This window comes from Meles meles, chromosome 5 (assembly GCF_922984935.1).
Source record: "Meles meles chromosome 5, mMelMel3.1 paternal haplotype, whole genome shotgun sequence".
NCBI lineage: Eukaryota > Metazoa > Chordata > Mammalia > Carnivora > Mustelidae > Meles > Meles meles.
Genome location: NC_060070.1, coordinates 117,658,901 through 117,681,015, shown reverse-complemented (window position 1 = coordinate 117,681,015; position 22,115 = coordinate 117,658,901).

Below are 22,115 nucleotides of genomic sequence, written 5' to 3'. Positions count from 1 at the left end.
ATATTATGGCCATTTTGCCTTTACTTTTCTTTCACTGTTTCTTTACTTGTAATTATTTACCTGTCCTCTTCGATGATGCACCTTTACTATTTTCTTCAGAAAGACTCTTATCTACCTCAGGTCTTTCCTCAAGGACCAAACTCTATGTTGAACTTTTATCTTCTCTTGAAGTCTTTTGATAGCCTCATTAATTCATATTTATCTTCCTGATTACATTTAATACAGGATAATTTGCATACACAAAAGCTACTGAATTAGCCACTGCTGACCTTTTTTTGATCAAGATATTTGTGGTCATGTAGAGTCAGACATAATTGAACTTCCTTATTTGGCTTTACTGAGAGAATTTTGTCATGTGTATGTATGTACATTGATTTATATGGATATAAACATGATGCAGATATAAAAATATATATTAGATACATTTCTCTGAGCAAAACACAAAACACTGTCATCTCATTTAAGGATGACACTGAGTCCTTTAGCTAAAAGACTGAGTGAGAATTTGACCTGTTGGTTCCATTCCTTAGCTAATCACTCACTTCTGATTCTGGTAGTTTTACCTCTCCCTGGTTGCATGATAGCACTAAGGAATCCTTAGAGGCTGAAAGCTAGGAAAAGTTAACTTGGCAAAATATAATCTGATACTTATGGGGGGAAATAATTCTCACAGATGTTTGCTGGAAGATATAAACTATACATCTGGACTGTGGTAATGCCTCGGGCTGACTAAGGAGAGTTTCATCTTTCTAGCCAGTGAGAACTGTACTCTGTGTTTCAAAACACAGCCTTTTGTGGGCTTCAAGTAAGAAGAGAGGAGAGAGTTAGGAGCCCAGATGAATAGCTTCTACTTTAATTTAGGGTTGATATCACTTTGTGGTGATGCTTAATACAAGTAGCCTTTATCTTATGAACATATGACTTTTTTTTTTTAAAGATCTTATTTATTTGACAGAGAGAGATTACAAGTAGGCAGAGAGACAGGCAGAGAGAGGGGGAAGCAGGCTCCCTGCTGAACAGAGAGCCCGATGTGGGACTCAATCCCAGGACCCTGAGACCATGACCTGAGCCGAAGGCAGAAGCTTAACCCACTGAGCTATCCAGGTGCCCCTGAATATATGACTTTTGAATGACCTTGTCCCCATCACACTTCCTGCCCTCCTGAGCACCTGCCAAAATGTTCCCTGGACACTGTAGTGGTTATCACCAAATAGAACCCACTCATTCCCTTGCAGCCTCAACAATCCTATAGCCTTATATTGCATGTAGGATTATAAAAGCTCAAAAGAATCAAGGTTTAATTTCACAATGTAAAGAAGAGGAACTATACACTCTGTGGAAGAAGGAAGCTCTACCATTACACTTTCTCTGTTGTCTGTGTGAAATAACTGACTATGGAAACTGGTAATATAATAATCTCTGATTAACAAAAGTACCAAAAATAGTGCCATTGCTTTTTTTCTGACTATGAAAGCCACACCTTCTGGGGCCCCTGCGTGGCTCAGTGGGTTAAGCTTCTGACTCTTGATTTCAGCTCAGGTCATGATCTCATGGGTCATGGGATCAAGCCACATAATAAGCTCTGGGCTCAGTGGGGAGTCTGCTTGAGATTCTCTCCCTCTGCCCATCCCCCATCCCACCTCACCACTGCACACATGTAGGCACACTCTAAAATAAACAAATCTTAAAAAAAAAAAAAAAGAAATCAACACCTTCATTATTTTAAAATAAGAAATGCATACAGCTAACAAAATACTACAAAATCATCTCTAACTCTACCACTTAATATTCTGGTGAACACTTGTCCAGTTTTTATATTTGTACATACATACACTTATGTCTTAACATGGGATTATAAAGTATACACACTCTTTAATATTGCTACTTACTTTGACATGTTTCCATGCCAAAAACAAATAAAAGAGATATAACTATATTTTTTAAACTTTTTAATATTCCACATTAAGTGCATCATAATTTATTGAACATTGTTTTATTATCTAACATTTAAATTGTTCTCAGTATTTCACTATTACATACAACATTGTGATTAACATACTTATATATTTTGGACATTTTTCTGAAAATGTCATTTTTCTAAAAGTCATTTATTTCTGAGGAATAAATTCTAGGAGTAGAATTACTGAATCTTATTACAGGAGAAAAATAAAATTAATTTATACTGCCAAATTCTTCCCCTCCCCAAAATACCGCACCAATTTACTTTCTGACCAGAAACATAATAAATTCTGGGTTTAAAACTATTAACTTACATTCTTTTTGAATATAACATACTCCCAATTTTGAAGATGCCCCTGTGAATATTTTAGCAGTTTGAAATTGTGATTCTTTTTTTTTTATGTTCAGATAGCCAGCATATAGTACATCATAAGTTTTTTATGTAGTTTTCAACAATTGGTTAGTTACGTATAACACCCAGTGCTCATCACCACAAAAACTGTGATTCTTAATCTGTGTTCTGATTTGTTCTCTTCAGGACCAAAGACCTAAAGGAAGAGGTTTGGGGAAGGGGACTGTCATTTTTTTTTTTTAATATTTTATTAATTTGACAGAGAGAAATCACAACTAGGGAGAGAGGCAGGCGGAGAGAGAGGAGGAAGCAGGCTCCCCGCGGAGTAGAAAGGCCAATGTGGGGCTCGATCCCAGGATCCTGGGATCATGACCTGAGCCTAAGGCAGAGGCTTTAACCCACTGAGCCACCCAGGCGCCCCTGTCTTTTTTTTTTTTTTTAAAGGTTTGAATTAAAACAGAGCTTCAGCTTTCATGGATTTGTATACAACTGTTTCTGAGAAACATTCAATAAAAGAGTTCAAAACCTTTGTTTAAAATACTTTTTCTCACAGTGCCAAGGAGAAAGGGAGAGCTGTTATTTTACCTTGCTGTTCAACAAATAGCTCTCAGAAGAGTACACTTCACTATGATCTTAGAGTCAAGGAAAAAATGCTCTAAAGGTATCTGACTATACATTTGAATGGTCTTTAAAGAGCTGTCATTTGAGGGGCACCTGGGTGGCTCAGTGGATTAAGCCGCTGCCTTTGGCTCAGGTCATGATCTCAGGGTCCTGGGATCGAGCCCCGCATCGTGCTCTCTGCTCCGCAGGGAGCCTGCTTCCTCCTCTCTCTGCCTGCCTCTCTGTCTACTTGTGATCTCTCTCTCTGTCAAACAAATAAATAAAATCTTTAAAAAAAAAAAAAGAGCTGTCATTTGAGTGGTTTTTTTTTTTCAAGATTTTATTTATTTATTTGAGAGACAGAGAGAGAGAGCACATGAGTGGGTGTCTGGGAGAGCAGCGGACTGAGCAGGGAGCCCAATGTGGGGCTCAATCCCAGGACCCTGAGATCATGACCTGAGATGAAGGCAGACACTTAACCCACTGAGCCACCCAGGTGCTCCAACAGGCTGTCACTTGTACAGATGGGTAATAAGTAAAGGCAATATCAGCAATTTAACCATTAATTTAAAAAGAGCTGAATCTATATACTAAGCAAATGAGACTGTTTTCACAGGTCTCATCATTGTAGTTTTGATAATATTAACAAGATAATGGAAAACATGAAACAGTTTTGTTGCAACGGCATAAAAGACGCTATCATGGTGAAGCATTTTAAAGAATGATTTTCACAGAGATGGGGGCAAGGGCAAAACAACAAAAGAAGGACACGTTTGCTTTCTCAGTATACAGGAACAAGGATGAGCAGGGTGAGTGGTAAGGAGCCTGAGAGAATCGAGAGAAGAGGAAAATCAAACAGAGCTAAACAACCAAGCCCTAAGATATGAGCTCATTTCTGGAGGTCTAATAGAAAGCCAGAGGATCAGGCTATTTGATGCAGCACGAGGAATTGATCTTACAGTCTTACAGAATTGGAATACAGTCACGCCGGCACTCAATCTGCCACTTACATGACAGTCTAGCAGGGGACAGTCTCAGGAAGACTGAAATGGGGACTCTGGGACACGTACGGTCAGAGCTGGGGAGAATCACATTTTTAGGGACCATAAGAAATACTCCACTTCCTGTGTAAGCTCAACTTAACTTTTTGAGCCATGAGGAATTTGTTTGGAAAAGGAAAAGAAGAAAGTAACTCTGTTGTTGGAAAAAGAGGTACAAAACAAACAGCTTTGTGGTCTCTAGACTGTGAAAATAGCCCTAGAAATATTTCATTTGTGTTCAACAATGGAACATTCAACATAGCATAAAACATAATGTGATAATGTAACAGAACAGAACATAGAACTGAAATTCCCGTATTTGCCAAATCAAGACTTTAATTTAATAAAACTATTCAAAAATCAACAGAGACAAAAATCATCAGCTACACAAACTTGGCTCCACAGTCTGGCAATTTCTTACCCTCTCTAGATCTTAATTTTCTCACTATAAAACTAGAGAGTTGGATGTCTAAAAAATCTTCCAATTCCATAATTATCTAATTCTACAATTCTTAGAATCAAATAAAGTAAAATTAGAAACCTTTTTCCTCACAGAATTACTTTAAGCTCCATGAGAGGAAACGTGTTTCCCATATAGCTTCTGGAACTAGAATCAGTCCCAGCTCCATCCCCCACCCCTTAGACTCAGCCACCAGCAGCTGCCAAAGCTGCAGAAAGTGGCCCAGCTCCAAGGGGCTCTTTTCCTTCTAGCACAGGAGTAAGAATACTCAAGAGCATCTGGAAAGTCTGGTTAATGTTGCAGTCACTTCCCAGGGTTTCATGCTGCTTCCTCATGGTAGCTAATGATAGTAACAGAATAATGTCCAGGATATTTTCCCCATCACATCCTGGGCTTCACCTGCTCTAATGGTGTGACTGGGAAACGTTTGCTTGAGGACTTAAGTGGCAGGTGACATGTGGTGATACTGTTTATCACATAAACATCTTTTAATGACTAAAAACATATATATATATATAGTTTATGTATATATATAAAAAACAGTGTGTGTGTGTGTGTGTGTGTGTGTGTGTGTGTGTGTGTGTGTAGTAATAATAATGCCTAAGCTCAATCCAGGAAGAAATATTCCATGCTAACACTTCCTTTAAGAAAAGCAAATATTTGGTTAGCAATTGAATTATAAATGTGCCATACAGTCTGCATCCATATGCTTAGAAACGTGTAACATTTATTCAAAGCAGGCTCTTAAGAACTTTGTGTAGACTACTACAGAGATCCATTTTCCTGAAAACTGAAAGTCATTGACTTAGAAATGATTCAATCATTATGCAGCTAAAGGGAATCAAAAAGCAAGTCGCTGGAGTGTTTGAGAAACACATTTTACCAGTTTGGAAAGAAGTTAGATCAACACTGCCCCAAAAGTGATTTAAAGGGACTTTAAATCAATCCAGGAAAATGAAGGGGGCACGCCTAGATTGGATCCAAAAATGCTTCCTACTGACTTTCTCATTATTTCTGCAAAGCTGACTATTAACACATAAAATCATTTCTCAGCAAGGTTAGGAAGTAGGTGACATTTTAATATCGCCCTTCTCCATCCTCCTTTCTCTCTGGGTTCCTTTTGCTTTCTCCACCAGACTCTGCCCATGACATCTCTTATGTTCTTCTCTCATTTATAAAAAATGCAAGAAAGGATTTCATCAGCTCACTCACAAAAATGTAGAAACGACAAACGAGGCACAATTGTTTCTCTGTTCCTTGCTCTCAATAGAAACAAAATCATTACCAAAGAGATGAAGGACAAATGGTAGGAAGGAAGGAGAGTTTACAAATAACTATGTAAGTAATCGCCTCCCTCTCTTACGTATAAAACGTTCTTGTTGGGGTGTCTGGGTGGCTCGGTGGTTTAAGCCTCTGCCTTCAGCTCCAGTTATGATCTCGGAGTCCTGGGATCGAGCCCAGCATCAGGCTCTCTGCTCGGCAGGGAGCCTGCCTCCCCCTCTCTCTCTCTGCCTGTCTCTCTGCCTACTTGTGATCTCTCTCTCTGTCAAATAAATAAATAAAATCTTTAAAAAAAAAAAAAGTTGTTGTTAATAGTGTTAGTAGTGTGTTTGCCCACCAACCTGCTGGAAAATCAGAGGACAGTGACAGAAGAAACTTTAAGACCTAAAAGTAATCATTTCACTGCTAAAATGATCATACTAACTCTTTTTTTTTAAGATTTTATTTATTTATTTGACACAGAAAGAGAGATCACAAGTAGGCAGAGAGGAAGGCAGAGAGAAAGGGGGAAGCAGGCTCCAACCAGCACCCTGAGACAATGACCTGAGCTGAAAGCAGAGGCCTAACCCACTGAGCCACCCAGGGGCCCGATCATACTAAATCTTAAAGCAAAAGTGTTAAAAAAGAGAAATTGGAGTTCACCCACTCTATCTACCATCCAGTGTTGTTGGGAAATCTACTGAGGTTAGTAACTTTTCTTAAAACTCCAAAACAGTGAGAAAATGTGAAGAATGCAGTGGTAATTAAGTTACATTCGTCATCTTATTGGCTCATACAAGAATTTATGTGTTTCTCAAAAATTTTCTAATTGAATAAAATGACCAAAAAGTTATTTTAGTACAAGAATTTTCAGAATGACTCTTTCAAGGAAACAACTGCCAAATCCCTCCCTATTAAGCTGGTGTGAGTCTGGTCTCCATAGAGCAGCAACTAAACAATACAAAGGAACACAGCTGCCAAGTCACATGTCAGAGTTTACTCTCTAAGGAAAATACTTAATTACATTGAACAGTCTGAATGCATTGCTTCAGTTGTTGTTATTTATAGTTTTCTTTGGATCATTGTTTTCCATAATTGTTCTTAAATTTCTTAGAGATCGCTTAATGATTTTCAGTGATTAAAAAGTTGAAGGAAAATAAAATAATAACTATTTAAGAAAGAGACACAGGAAATACCATATGCCATAATTTTCCTCCATGTGTTTTACTGGGGTTTTTGATCTTACTTCCATTTCCACTTATACAAATACTCACCCCTTTGCCAACACACCTGAATTTATTCTTTTCAAGCAATGTTTTCATCCCTTACAATCTATACAATAAGGTGGCTTATCTTAAAAGTACTTCCCTTTGGGGGCACCTGGGTGGCTCAGTGGGTTAAAGCCTCTGCCTTTGGCTCAGGTCATGGTCCCAGGGTCCTGGGATCGAGCCCTGCATCGGGCTCTCTGCTCAGCAAGGAGCCTGCTTCCTCCTCTCTCTCTCTGCCTGCCTCTCTGCCTATTTGTGATCTCTCTCTCTGTCAAATAAATAAATAAAATCTTTTTAAAAAAAAAAAAGTACTTCACTTTGATTTTCCCTTTTTAAAAAGTTATAAAAAGTTGCAAACTTAATTTTTATAAATCCCTTGTCTCACGGATTCCCATCATCATGATAGGGATGCATTCCCATCAAGGGTGGGAAAGAACCCTAAACCAAGACATCTAAAACATTTTAGATCAAGAAAGAGCTTTCCTTAAGAAAGTGGTGAAATTACTATTATTTTATAGGAAAACTAAATAACTTTCCAGTAAACAACATTTTAATTCCAATACTGTATAGCAATTCAGTTCAATTCCGAAAATGATTGCTGATGATGTTTGGTTTGGTAAAGGAAAGGTTTTGTTTAAACAAACCAGAGCAATCTTTAGGGTTAAAAAAAATATATTCTCATACAGTTTCCAACACCTACCTTTTTTTTTTTCTTTAAACTTTCTGGCCCCCTTCCATACAGCTTTACTACAGATGGTGAGGCCAGAGGGAAAATGCAAGGCTTTGGTTTTGCGTTTGCAAGAGAAAAGCACCCAAGTTAAAACTGTCTCTTCTGCTGCATTACCCAAAGTGGTCTTATTTTGACCCTAGAGCTAATTTATAAGCCCACAAGAGGGAAAAGCCAAATTTTTAAAAACTCAGGTAATAGAGTAGAATACAGAGAAAATGAAGAGAGAGGAAGATGGAATCAGCATGGATGGTGAAAACAAGGATCATGTAACTACAAAATAACACACCTAACATCTAACTAACACAACTCCCAGATTACGAAAACAGTATAGTGACGCTGGCAGAAGCTATTTTAAGTGTACATATTGAATTATTTAATGCCTAATCACATCCCAAATTGTAATTTTAACTACTAAGAAAGTGCATATTTAGCACATGAAGAAATTCCCTTACATATGAACTGAATTTGATCTACACTGGACATGTTTATCCTAATTATTTTTCATTTCCCAAAACAATTATAAACCAGCACAAATTCTGGACACATTAATTCATTAGACACAAAGAAAGGTGCTACAGGTACTCTAGGTGCTCTAGCCAACGCTCTGTTGCTCAGAGTTCTGGTTCCCTTCTGCTCCTGTGGTTGAAGCTGAGTGTTCCAGGTGACCTGCTCAGTAAAGAGCATTACTAATAGAAGGAACTCCCCCGCTTTCCCCACCTATAAAGATGGAGTTCCATCAGTATGGGTGCCTAATAAGTCCCTCCTCCCCCAAATTCCATTAGACATTTAGCTTGAGCAAGAAATAAACTTTGTTGGGTGCCTGAGTGGCACTGTTGGTTAAGTGACTGCCTTCCGCTCGGGTCATGATCCCAGAGTCCCGAGATCAAGTCCCACATTGGGCTCCCAGCTCCATGGGGAGTCTGCTTCTCCCTCTGACCCTCTCCCCTCTCATGTTCTCTCTCTCAAATAAATAAATAAATCCTTTAAAAAAAAAGGAAAGAAACTTTGTTTTTTTAACTATTGAGATTTGAGATTTACTATCGCATGATTGACCTCTACTGACCAATACAGAAAAATAAAATTAGATAAAAGAATTTGCCCTTTAAAATATTAATAAATCCCTCTGGTGGTATAGTAGTGGTACTTGTTGTCTTGCTGGTGTTATCTGCTAAGACTAATTCTTTGTTAAATGAATTTGTTCTCTATGCAAAGTTTCTGTGACAGAATATTCAGGAATCAAAAATGTTTTCAATAATACCTATTTACTTGCATATAGTAGATACCCAATAGGTATATAATAAATGGATTTAAGAAGTTGTCTAACTAAAGGACAATGATATTTATTTTGACAAATATGCCCAGGTTCATGGGTATCCTGAGTCTTTAATTATAAATATCTACACTATAACTTGCTATATTCAAATCCACTTAATCTCAGGGAAAATCAATATACATTTCTATTTTAGCTACAATAATTAAAACTTAAGTGAATTATTTTATGCCACAGAGAATCAATTTTAGAAGTGGATTACCTTCGTCCAAACCCTAATTTTACCACTACCCTGTGCCTGGCCTTAGGCAATTACCTAACCAGACTGAATCTTGGCTGTCCCTTTTCTGAGATGCTCATCACAAAAGGATATAAAATTAAGATGCTTTTAAATTATACATGAAGCGTTGAGTCCATTTCCTGACATATAATATGCTCTTTATAATACTAGATCCTGCTTCACATATCAAAAGTGGATTTGGCTTGGAACTTTTAGTTTGCAATTTATAAAATAATTATGTGACTCTTTGTAATTACAATTGTCAGTCCTAGCATTGCTGCTAATGAAATGCTCTCTAAATTCAGACAGTAAGCAAAATTATTATTGTAATAAAAAATTCATTTTATATTTTAATAAAGTAATCTGACATTCAAAGTTACAGAATTATCAATAAAGGATATCTCTTTCTGTTTGAATTCATCTACCAGAGGAAAAAATATGGTCCCATTTAAGAAGGGAAAAAAGGAATTAAAAAAAAAAAAAAAAAGCTTATTTTCAAATACACTAAAAGACTACTTGGATGCAGTTTAATTCTTACAAAATAGAATTTTGATGACATAGCCAAATGAATCCAAAACATGTGAATTAAATTTCCCTTAAAAAAATACATATGGTTTAAAAATAAATCATGGGAGAAATATTGGGTACAATGAGCTTGGACTTTGTTAAATGTCAAATATTTTTTTAAAATTTGTGACATTTGTAAACTTAAAAGATGGTGTGCTCATCAAATATTTCCTTTGTGTTCACATACATGTTTAAATTACTTCATTTTTACCTCAATCTCAATAATTCCCATTTGATTTAAGCCTTAGGCCTTAACAATATGTTTATAAATTTTTAATTCACTGATAGTGTCAAATTTGGTCCTATAGTTATGAAAAGAAATTTAAAATTCAGGGTTTGGTTTTCTTTATTTTTTTTCAGTCAGCTGAACACGAGAAAACTCATCAAAATAGAAAGTGCTGCTAAAATAAACCTAAATGACAAGAAACAGAAAGAATGTTTTGGCTTGCAAAGAATTCGACTGAATGAAAGAACCCAACTGCACAGCTTGGAATCACAGCTGATTTTATTGCACCAAGACATTTCTTAGAATTAGTCCCCGTTTGGAGTGCCTGGGTGGCTCAGTCAGTTGAGCATCCCACTCCTGATTTCAGCCCAGTTCATGATCTCGGGTTATGGGACTGAGCCCCACATCGGGCTCCACACTTAGCGCAGCATCTGCGTGAGTTTCTCTCTACCTCTGCACACTGCCCCACACACACTGTCTCTCTCTAAAGTAAATAATTAAATCTTAAAAAAAAAAAAAAAAGTTAATACCAGTTTTACAATACGCCCTTCCTCCATCACCTTCCTCCAGCAGTTTTATCATAGTTGGCTGGTTTTCCAAACAGGAGGAATTTTAGTAACATAATACTGATATTTCAAAACCTGAACAGTTAGTATCATACTAAAACTATCAACCTGGGAAGCATTGGGCAGGACATACACAGAGGCCTTAGTTAAAGGTAGTTTTTTGAAGTTAAGTTGATCTGTCCAGGATCAAGTTCAAGTTATTATTTGGAGTCTCTAGTAGGTTCTGGAAGAAAAAAAAAAGTCATCTATAATGACTCATGTCATTAATACATAGATGAGGTTAGTATATTGCACAAACAGCTTTGGTGACAGCTCAGAAATAGAGCTCAATATTCCACCAGGGAACATAACAAAATGGAAAGTGAAAGTTTTCTGATTTCCCTGAAAACAATGTCAAAGCCCATAGCTGAGAAAAACAGGTGCTGTCCACTCCATCTTCTACATTCTGCAAACCTACGGTCTCCCTATAAGTCCTACTGAGAAGACTAATTCAGAAATACAGCTTTACAATGAACCCTGACTTCCCATACACACTCAACAAAAAATATAAGAAAACAACTGAGAGATGAAGGTCAGCTTGGCAGGAGCATGAAGAGGGGATAGGCCTATAGTTTCGGAATCCATTCCTTCTATCCTGTGACTGAGGGCAGCCAAATGTTTCCTTTGTACAAAGCCAAAGAAAAGAATTTTGATGTGAAGACAGGAGATTCAGTTGAATGCTTGGCCAGAAGTCTTGCCAAGCAAGGGGAAAACAACATGAAAAGACAAAATGGGAGAGGAATGGGGCACCTCAAGTCTCTGTTCAAGGAGAAATGTTCTAGGCATTCCCATAGGCCCACAAGTCTGAATGCTGGCCTAGGAGGGTAGATGAGATTGAAGGCTACAGTCCCACTGGGCCACTGCGGTATAGAGGGGAAAGAAGGAAACACGTGGTGTCTTCAGCTGCGGGTAATCCAAAAGAGGTGAACAAATCTCACTAGGAATCACCAGTGCCTGGGGTACTACTTCCAAGCACACCTTAGAACCACTACCCATCCAAGACTAGCCGCTGGGTAACAAATTCAATTTGTTGAATTTGCCTCTCAGGGGAGGTACCAGGCTCATCAAGTCAGAAGGCATTTGGTTTCTCCTCTGTTCCTTCTCCAGCTCTCTTAGTCCCTAGCCCAATCCCAGCCTGCACCAGGTTCAGGAAGAGATCTGTTCTGAAGATAATCAATCAAGGTTTTTATTTGTATATGTGTGCACACATTTAGGTTTATTGTAACACAGCAACTTGCATACTTTTAACATTTAAAATTGGGCCTCATCTTTCCTTTCCAGTGAAACAAAAAGAAATAAACAGGAACAAAATTACAATAGAGAATGTCAATTCCAAATAAGATCCTACAGGTTCTGCTGATTCTCCTATCAAATGGCAGGACTCAAGTCATCATTAGGAGAGATTTTTATTTTAAGTGTCATCTTACGTTGCAAGGATGTCCATTAAACATCACAAAGTAGAAGTAGATGCCAAAGTAGAAGCCATGTTGTCAAAATGCCCACTTAACCCACCCAAACATCTCAAACTCACCCTCTTATTCTTTCCATAGAATCTCTCTTTCTTTTTTTGAAGTCCCTTTTCTTTCCCTTTATATCATGGTTCTCAACTCATTTTGGGGAGACATAACTTGAACAGAATGCAGTGGGAAAATAATCTCTGCCCTTTTCTCTTCCAAATTCATTTTTATCCCTTCCTGTCTCAACAAAAATTTTATGGAATCAATACCACGGGGCTCTGTGGGGGAAAAAAAAATCTGCTTCCTTAGCTCTGCTAGAAGCTGGAGGGTGCAATTGGAGGGGGATGCGAACCATAAGAGACTATGGACTCTGAAAAACAACCTGAGGGTTTTGAAGGGTCAGGGGTGGGAGGTTGGGGGAACAGGTGGTGGGTAATAGGGAGGGCACGTTTTGCATGGAGCACTGGGTGTTGTGCAAAAACAATGAATACTGTTACGCTGAAAAAATAAATTAATTAAATTAGAAAAAAAATATATAAAAAGAGAGAGAGAGAGACTGCAGTAAATCACCTGGGGCTATTACTTTCATTGCAGTTTCCCAAGCTCCATCCTACACTCAAAGATTCAACTCAGTGGACCTGTGGCAATACCCCAGAATCTCCACTTTTAATAATTTGATCATTCAATGCTATAAATTTCCCTCTAAGTACTGCTTTTGCTACTTTCCACAAATTTTGATAAATCATACTTTCATTTTTATTTAATTCAAAAGATCTTTTCATTTCTTTTGAGATTTTTTTTTCCTTTGGTACATTTTTTTTCTTTGATATTATTTAGAACTGCATTGTTTAATCTCCAACTATTTGCAGATTGTCCAGTTATCTTTCTGTTATTGATTTCTAGTCTAATCCCACCATCACCTGAGAATACACATTATATGATCTCTGTTCTGTGTCTTAAAGTATGTTTCATGGCCCAGAGGATGATCTTGTGAAGGTTCTATGTGAGCTTGAGAAGAATGTGTAATCTGTTGGATGAAACAGTCTATAGATGTCCATTATCCATGGTTGGCTGATGAAGTTGTAGAGTTTAACTGTGTCCTCACTGATTCTCCACCTGCAGGATCTGTCCATTTCTGTAGAGAGTGTTGAAGTCTCTAACTATGATTATGAATTATGGATTCATTTATCTCTTCTTGCAGTTCTATCAGTTTTTGCCTCACGTAGTTTGACACTTTGTGGCTGAGTATATACACATTAAAGATTATTATGTCTTTTTATGAAATTGACCCTTTTATCATTAGGTAATGCCCCTCTTTATCCCTGATCATTTTCTTGCTCTTAAAGATAATTTGATTGTGATACTGCTAGTTCAGAGGGCTACAACTGGAAAAACATTGGCCATATTAGTTTTTTTTTTTTTTTTCTTTTTTACAGAGAGAGAGAGAGAGAGAGAGAGAGATTACAAGTAGGCAGAGCAGCAGCCAGAGAGGGGAGGAAGCAGGCTCCCTGCCAAGCAGAGAGCCCGATACGGGGCTCAATCCCAGGACCCTGAGATCATGACCCGAGCTGAAGGCAGAGGCTTAACCCACTGAGCCACCCAGGCGCCCCGGCCATATTAGTTTTCTATGGCTGTTGTAACAAATTACCACAAACTTAAAAACCTACAAACAAAAAATTTTAGGTCCACTGTGGGCTACAATCAAGGTGTCTCCAAGGTTACATTCCTTTCTGGAGGCTGTAATGGAGAAACCATTTCCTTGTCTTTTACAGTTTCTGCCCATAGACTGTGATCAGAGTGGGCCCATGGATAATTCAAAATCATCTTCTGCTCTCAAATCCCTTAACTGTAATCACATCTGTAAAGTCTCTTTGCCAAGTGAGGTGATATATTTCCAGGTTTTAGGGATTACGCTGTGAACATTTTTGGGAGATGCCATTATTTTGCCTCCCACACCAGCCTAATCATGTTTGCTCTATGATCTAAAAAGCATTTCAAAAGTATATTCATTAACCCTTAACCAGTTTCCAATTTCCATGTGTGTCATCAGAGAAATAGCTCCAATGTCTTACCTGGGAATGTCATTTTTGACATGGCAACAGGATATTATAATAAATTTGTTAATAATGGTAATTTTTTTTATATTGGCCAGGGATGGCTACAGTTAATGGAGTTCAAACGGTGTCCATTAGCAAGGGTTCTAATTTTGATAGAACAGATGAGTGCAGTCTTGAGGAGGTATTGATAATACCAAGAAACTGTTGATTTTTCAGACCTGCAGTGTCCACCACTCAGCTGGTTGAGAGATCACACAGAAAAGGTCTAATTTGAAAGGGATGTTATCCAAAGAACCAGATGGAAGGGTAATGTAATCCCAAAGAGGAGTCTTTAAGGGGAGGAGCACCAGAAACCAGAAGCTAAGCAATGATGGTAAGCAGCCAGGAGAAGAAGGCATGCACACTCTGTGAGGACAGTGCTAGCAAGAGATCCCAGCAGCTAAAGCCTCGCAAGGGAGTCAGCGTTTAGACAACTGACAGAACAGAGAGCCTCATCAGTATACATCTGCACCAGTCCAGGAAGAGTTTTCAGCCCCTCTCTTCCCCTCCTCCTTCAACTCAACCCTGGAGAAGCCACAGACTACATGGGAATCAGGGAAGAGGAGAACTAAGTGGAAAAACTGTGAAGAAGACACAAAACTTCTGCTTCTGAGCAAGATGTGGTAACAGAGTTAAATTTAGCCTCCCATCTAAAACAATTAAAAACCTGAATAAAATGTACAAAATTGGTTTTCAGACTTTAGACATTGGGCTACAAAGGATAGTAATCCCTGAAAGAAGGGTAAGGTGGTACCCCCATGATTGCCCCATCTTGCTGACCAGAGAGTTTTCAGGCCACAGTGCAGGGATAGAGAACCCAGGCAGAGACCAACAGCTCACAAAGCTGAGAAGACAGAGAGGGATACCTGGGAGGCCCATTCACTTGAGCCCAGCAGCAGAGTGCTGGGGAGGAGAGCACCACACAGAGAACTTCGAAGCCTTCAATGAGTGCTGGTCAGGGAATGTGGGTGAGTAAACTACCCAAAGATGGGGAAAACATCATTCAAGGGGAGCCCGAGGGAACAATCTCCAGAGCTCACACAAGGTCTGAAGTAGTTCATGCTACCACCAGCCAGAATAAAAACATGGTAACTTATGCAGTACGGAGTATTGCCTCAGAAGGGACGCTGGGGTAGGGAATTAGCCCTAGACCAAAGGTTGCACTGGTTCAGCCTACAGACAAGTGCTACAGACAAGCCTCTAAAGGGTCAAAATATTTCCAGGGAACAACTCTCACAATCTAAAATGTGCTCAGAGATCAAGTGGTACCCAAAATTCTCAGGCAAATGGCTTTGCTGACCTCCTAAAGAGCTAACCCTCTGTATCAGGCAACAGATTCACTTGGAGCACATGCGTTATTCACTTGCATTCAGTTTCCTTCAAGATGGTTATGGAATTACACTGCATCTCTATTATCCCTATTTTCTTCTCTAGGTTTTAAAATGTGTGAACCATTTGGCCTTATAACCAAATAAAAGCTTCCCTTCTTCAATTTATAATAAGAAAAAGGAGAATCCAAACTTGGCTAGAGCTGATGAGGTCATATGAGTAGTTCTTTCTCTTCCTCTTTCCCTTAGGGGACTTTTCGGAGTGTACCTGAATGCTTGGGGTGAGGGGGACAAGATACTGATTTCTTGTAACTTTCATCTGCATATAATTTCAAACTTACAGAAAAGTTGCAAATATAGTTCGAAGACTCCTATACATCTGTTATAGACTGAATTATGTTTCCCAAAATTCACATGTTGAAATCTTAACTTCCACTGTGACTATATTTGGATGCAGGGCCTTGAAGGACATAATTAAAGTTAGATGAGCTCCTAAGAGTGGAACCACAATCTAATAGGACTGGGGTATTTATAGGAAGAGGAGGAGACACCAGAGATCACAGAAGAAAGACCATGCAAGGACACAGCAAGAAGTTGGCCATTTACAAAGCAGGAAGACAGACCACACCAGACACCAACCCTGATGGCACCTTGATCTTGGACTTCCAGCTTTCAAAACTGTGAGGACATGTCTGTTTGTCTCGTGCAGGAACTGCAAGAGTTCAAGAAGAAGACTGCCTATAAATTGGCAAAAGTATGAGTAAAATAATCTAGGACAAGGTCAGTAAACTTTCCAGTAAGGGGATGGATGGATAGTAAATACTTTAGGCTTTGCAAAGTCACATATTGTTGTCTCCTAGTGGTGGTGGTGGTGATGGTGGTGGTAGTATTTAACTCTTTAAAAATGTAACAGTCAATACATTATATGTTTATAAAAAAATAAAAAATAAATTTAAAAAAATGTAACAGCCAATCACAGCTTAAAGACCATATAAAAATGGGCCATGGGCCTGCCTGCAGACATGAACCTGAAGTAGAGAACTGCTTCCCCCCTTTGGATACCACTTTAGTGCATGTCTGGCCAAGAGAGGGATTACCATCACTTCCCCACTTGATCACCTGACTTTCTACAGTCAGAAACATAAGAAGTGAGGAGGCCCTCCCAAAACATTCGCCCCCTGGCTTATGAGACTGTCTACTGTTACTGACTATCCCCTAGTCATAAAGGACAGATAAAGGATAGACCCCTAGGTATACCAACGAAGAGAGAGAATAAGAAGTTTTTGAGTCTGAGCTCCCATTTCGAGGAATAAGTAAATTAAAATCAAGTAGAATTCTGAAAATACACTTATTACCTTGAACAAGAATGGATGGTTTTATAAATATATATCTGTCACTGTGATCAATTGATGGCAAAAGCTCTAGCAACATCTTGGGCCATAAGGATGAGAGCCACTGTGGGGACAGCAGACTGAAGATGCTGCAATGAGCTTGGGTTTCTGAATTCAGAGCATGGTGGGGCTGTGACATTAGCCATGGTCAGTCTGCTGCCACTGGTCTTGATTTTCTTGAGTTCAAGAAAATGTTATTTTGTAATCTGGACATAAACAATTGAAACTACCTCTGACGAATACAGTTAGAAGAAGCTAGACTATCTTTCAAAGAACAAGGCATAATAATGGCTTCGTTCCTAAAAAAAATTCTTTTGGGGAGAATAAACATTTTTGTTAACAAGTTTTAATAAGTACTACTGAGTAATAACTTGCTTTAAAATTTTAACAATTTTCCTAAAGAGATTTTGAAAATTATTATTGTACTTATAGAATGTTATAGTAAATGCTGGGAGCTAGGAAGTCTAGAGACTCGGGACTTATCAAATTCTGCCTCAGAGTAGCTGTGTGAACTTGAGCAGTTCTGTTTCTTCTATAATTGGGGCAGGTACACTCAACAGTATGGCTTTGAAATGAATGATGGTGATTATCTCTTTTGATCATCACAAGAGACTTGGAAAGCAGCTGTGTTTCAGGGTAAAGCAGAGAACCCGCAAATAGAAATGAGTGTTTTAAAACAATATTCTCGAACGGATGCCACTTAACCTGTTTTACACAATCTGAATATGTACTTTTTATTACAAATATGTACTTTTTACATCCAAGACTTTATGAAAATGTCAATAAAAGGTGGGGGGGGGACTTAAGTGTAACTGAACCTACTCTACAGAAAGTAGACTGTATACATTATATTACAAAGTAGTTTATTCCTGATCATAAGCAACAGCTACAAAGCATACATGGTAGATTTCAGAGAGCCACTTCCAAACTCCCCTGTTGCCAGTGTAAGAAGGCTAAGATTTCTGTTCTGATCCAAGTGGATCACTCTTTCAGGCTCTTAGTTTAGCTTCCCCTCCAGGTTTGCTTGATTCTCATTCCATGTGGCCTGCATTAATCAGGTATTTTCTTTGCTGCCTTGATTGATTACTATTTGCTCAAAGTCTTCAGTATGCCTCTGCAAATTCTTGATCTTCACTTTAAACCCCAAGTCCTTACCAAGTAATTGTTTCCTTGAGTGTAGTCTCTATCACACTAGACACTGCTTTTCTTTGTTAATTATCAATAGACTCTGCATATCTCCACCTTCCTCTCTCTTTTTCCCCTCATACTCTTCACTTCATCTTTGACCACGGCACAGTTAATGGTCTTTGCCACAATATGTCCTCTATTGTTTCAGGGATGGAAAGAATTATAAAGTCCATTTGTTTTGGGTGTGAGCAATCAGTTACCGAGAGGGGTCTAAAATAAACTATATTCCACACTCACTGCCTACCACTACCAAAGCTTCTGTATAACCACAAGAACATTTCCCCGGGAGCAGAGGTAAAAGTTTATTACTGATTAATTGCTTTGTGGTACATATCATATGAACCCTATCAGTACCGGACAACCAGAAATCATCTAAGTTTATTTGTATCCTAAGTCAAATCCTCCCCACTGGCTTCTTCCCCTTGCTGAATATCTAAATGAATATATAATGTTCTCTAACAACTCATAGTTCCAATAACAAAAGCCTCATTGTGACAGATAAAAGGAGAAAACTCAACCACGTGTGCTCTTGCTATCTTTTCCTCTGATTTTTCTAAGTGGATGAATTTCTCCCTAGCCTTATAATATTGATGTGAAACTAATAATATTGCAAGTATATTCCATTTGTAGAACTCAAAATTGAACCACGATGGCCAAGACTTTTTCCCCTGGATCAGACTTGCAATTCATTCTAAAACTCATTTTGCAATAAGAAAAAGATTAATCATCTCATATTTTTTAAAAAGGCAACTGATGTAATCATTTTAAGTGTGTTCCACATATATTTAAAAAAAACAGATGTTGAATATGATCTTTCAGAATAAATAAATGTCAAGAATATTCCCCCACAGTATTTGATAGCTATGGGAATTTTTAAAGCACGTAATGTACTGTACTAATCTTAATCCAACATGTATGCTGAACTATCACCGTTTGCCAAATAAAGTACAGTTCTTTACATCCGATGAGTTCCAACAGTGCATTAAGTTTCATCCTGCAACTTTCTAGGTACTGTAGAGACTGTAAAATTAGATATTGTCTCTATTTCACAAAGTGTAAACCCAAGTTTCCTTTAATTCTGGCAAAGATAGAATTAGAAGTATCAGTAGGAGTAAAATAAAACTAAACTCGGATAATTGCATAATATTAATATATCTCAGTTGCTGACTAAAATAGCCTGCTAAACTTGGTATCCCATTAGAAGCTTCTAAAAGGTAGAAAAATTTCAGAGTAAAATTTTTCTTTCATTTGTATTAGAGAATCTCCTATCCATTAAGTAGCCTCTGGTATAATTAACATGTAATATGCAGTGCAAGTGCATTGACCACGAGAAGAGACTGTGCGCATACTGCATAAAAGCTTACATGCAGCATGTCCAGCTGCCTGAACATTTAAAATATTTATTATTTTAAAATATCTTAAAACATATTAAATCTAGTATGCTCAAATTCAGTTAGTTGCAAAATTAATAAAATACAATCATAGATATCATACCTGGATTCCTCTTGCTCAAGGAGTATTCCTCAAATGAATATAATCCTAAAGCTATAGTTAATATTTTCTGATGACTCTAATGGCAATTTTGGAGTCTTAAAAATGCTTCAGTGTCATCGTTATGAACACTGATTATCATTATATAGTACTCTAGAAAACACTGTGGTGCTATTAACATTTATGCTCATAGTGTTAACTTGGATCTCTAATAAACAGGAATTTATTGTATCACTTTGAAAGAGTAACAATTCATTCTGATTAAGCACAGAACATAAATTTTTGTTCCTCTACTCCATTAGGTGTAAAAACCTGAAGGGTGTCACTCAGCACCTAACATTGAAAGAAAGCCATGTAAACTACAAAATCACTTTTTGGAACCCATCACAGTGACATTTCAGGACAACCACACAATCTAAAATCCCAGGAGGGAAAGACATTGCAAGGGAGAGGTGGGAGCAAGGATGGTCTCACCTGTGGCAGAACATAGGAGGAAGATGAGGCTTCCATTCAAGTGGACAGAAAGAAATCAGCCAGCTTCCAATTAGAAAATGTGTAAGTTCTGGGGATCAAAAGCACAGCAGTCTGATTATAACTAACAGTACAGTGCTATGTACTTGCAAGAGTTAAGAGAGTAAATCTTAAATATCACCACAAAAAAGAAATGGCAATGATGTGACTAAGACTACAGTGGTAACCCTATTACAATATATGTGTATCAGGTCAATCCTTTGTACACCTTAAACTTTCATGATGCTATATATGTCAATTATCTCAATAAAGCCTACAAAAATCATACCTAAAAAAAGGAAAGAAATCAGCCATCATTAGCATAAGCTACCATGATAACAAAAGGAGCCACAAACACAAGGGAGTCCCCACACACTTGTAGCCTTTTGTTTTGTTTTGTTTTGTTTTTTGACAGTCATTCACTTGGTACTCACAAGAAATACTGGAGGCAGGGAAAGACTGGAGAAGACTCCCTCTGTGGAATAGGCATGGAGCAGAGAATCAGCCACCACTGTTGGAAGGCATGAAGCCATGCTCCTCTGGTTGGACCTTTCTCTTAAAAGGCTTAAGCTCTGGGGAGGGGTAGTAATTGCTGGCACCTGCAGCAGAACAGATGCACTGTTTCTGGAAGGACAGAAGAAAATATCTCTATCCCTAAGGGAGGGCAGGAAACAGTCCTGAGCCCAGGATCCTGTGCCACTACTATTAGAGGTCTCCTGCCACTGGACTAGAGCAAAAAAAAAAACCACCTGCTTGATACCTGCCAATAATAGAGGCAGAAAATTGGCTGTGTGCCATGGGAAAGAGGTATAGTGAGAAAACTCCACCTCCAGAGTCCTTATGTGCAAGCAGTCTGGCTGAAGCTGGGCCAGAACAATAAAGGACCCTCCTACCCTGCCCTCTACCAGTCTAGTAGCAAGACATGATAGTCTACCACTCTGAAATGGTCAGGAATATGGAGAAAAGCCCATCTATGGTACAAAGAATGGCTAAGAATTGGAGAGTTGAAAGCAAATATTGAGATAAGCTTTCAGTCACCCAGATCTTCACCCAAAGCACATCACTAGAGAAATCTGAAGACTGTGGCATGCTGAAGGTAACCACAGCAACTATTAAACATAAACCTGGTTTCTCTACATTAACTCCTATAACAAAATTAAATTAGAAACCAATAGCAAATATATAGGGAAGATACCTGAATACATGAAATTCAAACAACAAATTTCCAAATAACCCCTGAGTCAAAAAGAAGGTTACAAGAAAAACTAAAGACTACATTGTGCCAAATAAAAATGAAAATACAACATCCAAAATTAGTGAGATGCTTCTAAAACAGTGCAGCTAAAAAAGATAAAAGGTCTTAAACTGGGGCACCTGGGTGGCTCAGTGGGTTAAAGCCTCTGCCTTCAGCTCAGGTCATGATCCCAGGGAGCCTGCTTCCTCCTCTCTCTCCCAGCCTGCCTCTCTGACTAGTTGCACTCTCTGTCTATCCAATAAGTAAATAAAATCTTTAAAAAAAAAAAAAAAGGTCTTGAACTAACGTCTAAGCTTCCACCTTAAAAAAAGTTACACAATAAAAAAAAAAAGAAGTAACAAAAAAATGTTTCAAAAGAACAAATTTAAACTGCAGCAAGCATAAGGAAAGAAATAATAAAGAGTAAAAGAGGATATCAATGAAATTAAAAACAGGAAAAGCTGTAGAGAAAATAAATGAACCTAAAATGGGCTTCTTGAAGAGATAAATAAAATTTACAAACCTCTCACCAGAATGACCAGGTGAGGTGAAAAATAGAAAATACAAAGAACAAATATCATGAGTAAAAGAAGACACTTCACTACAAACCCCACATATTTAAGGGATACTAGGAATATTACAAAAAAAAAAAAAAAAAAAAACTCTATGCCCATAAACTTAACTTACATAAAATGAACAAATTTCTTGAAAGACACAAATTCCCAAAGTTCACTTCAGAAGAATTCCTATATCCTATAGGAACTTATTATATCTGCTAAAGAATTTGAACTCATACATAAAAA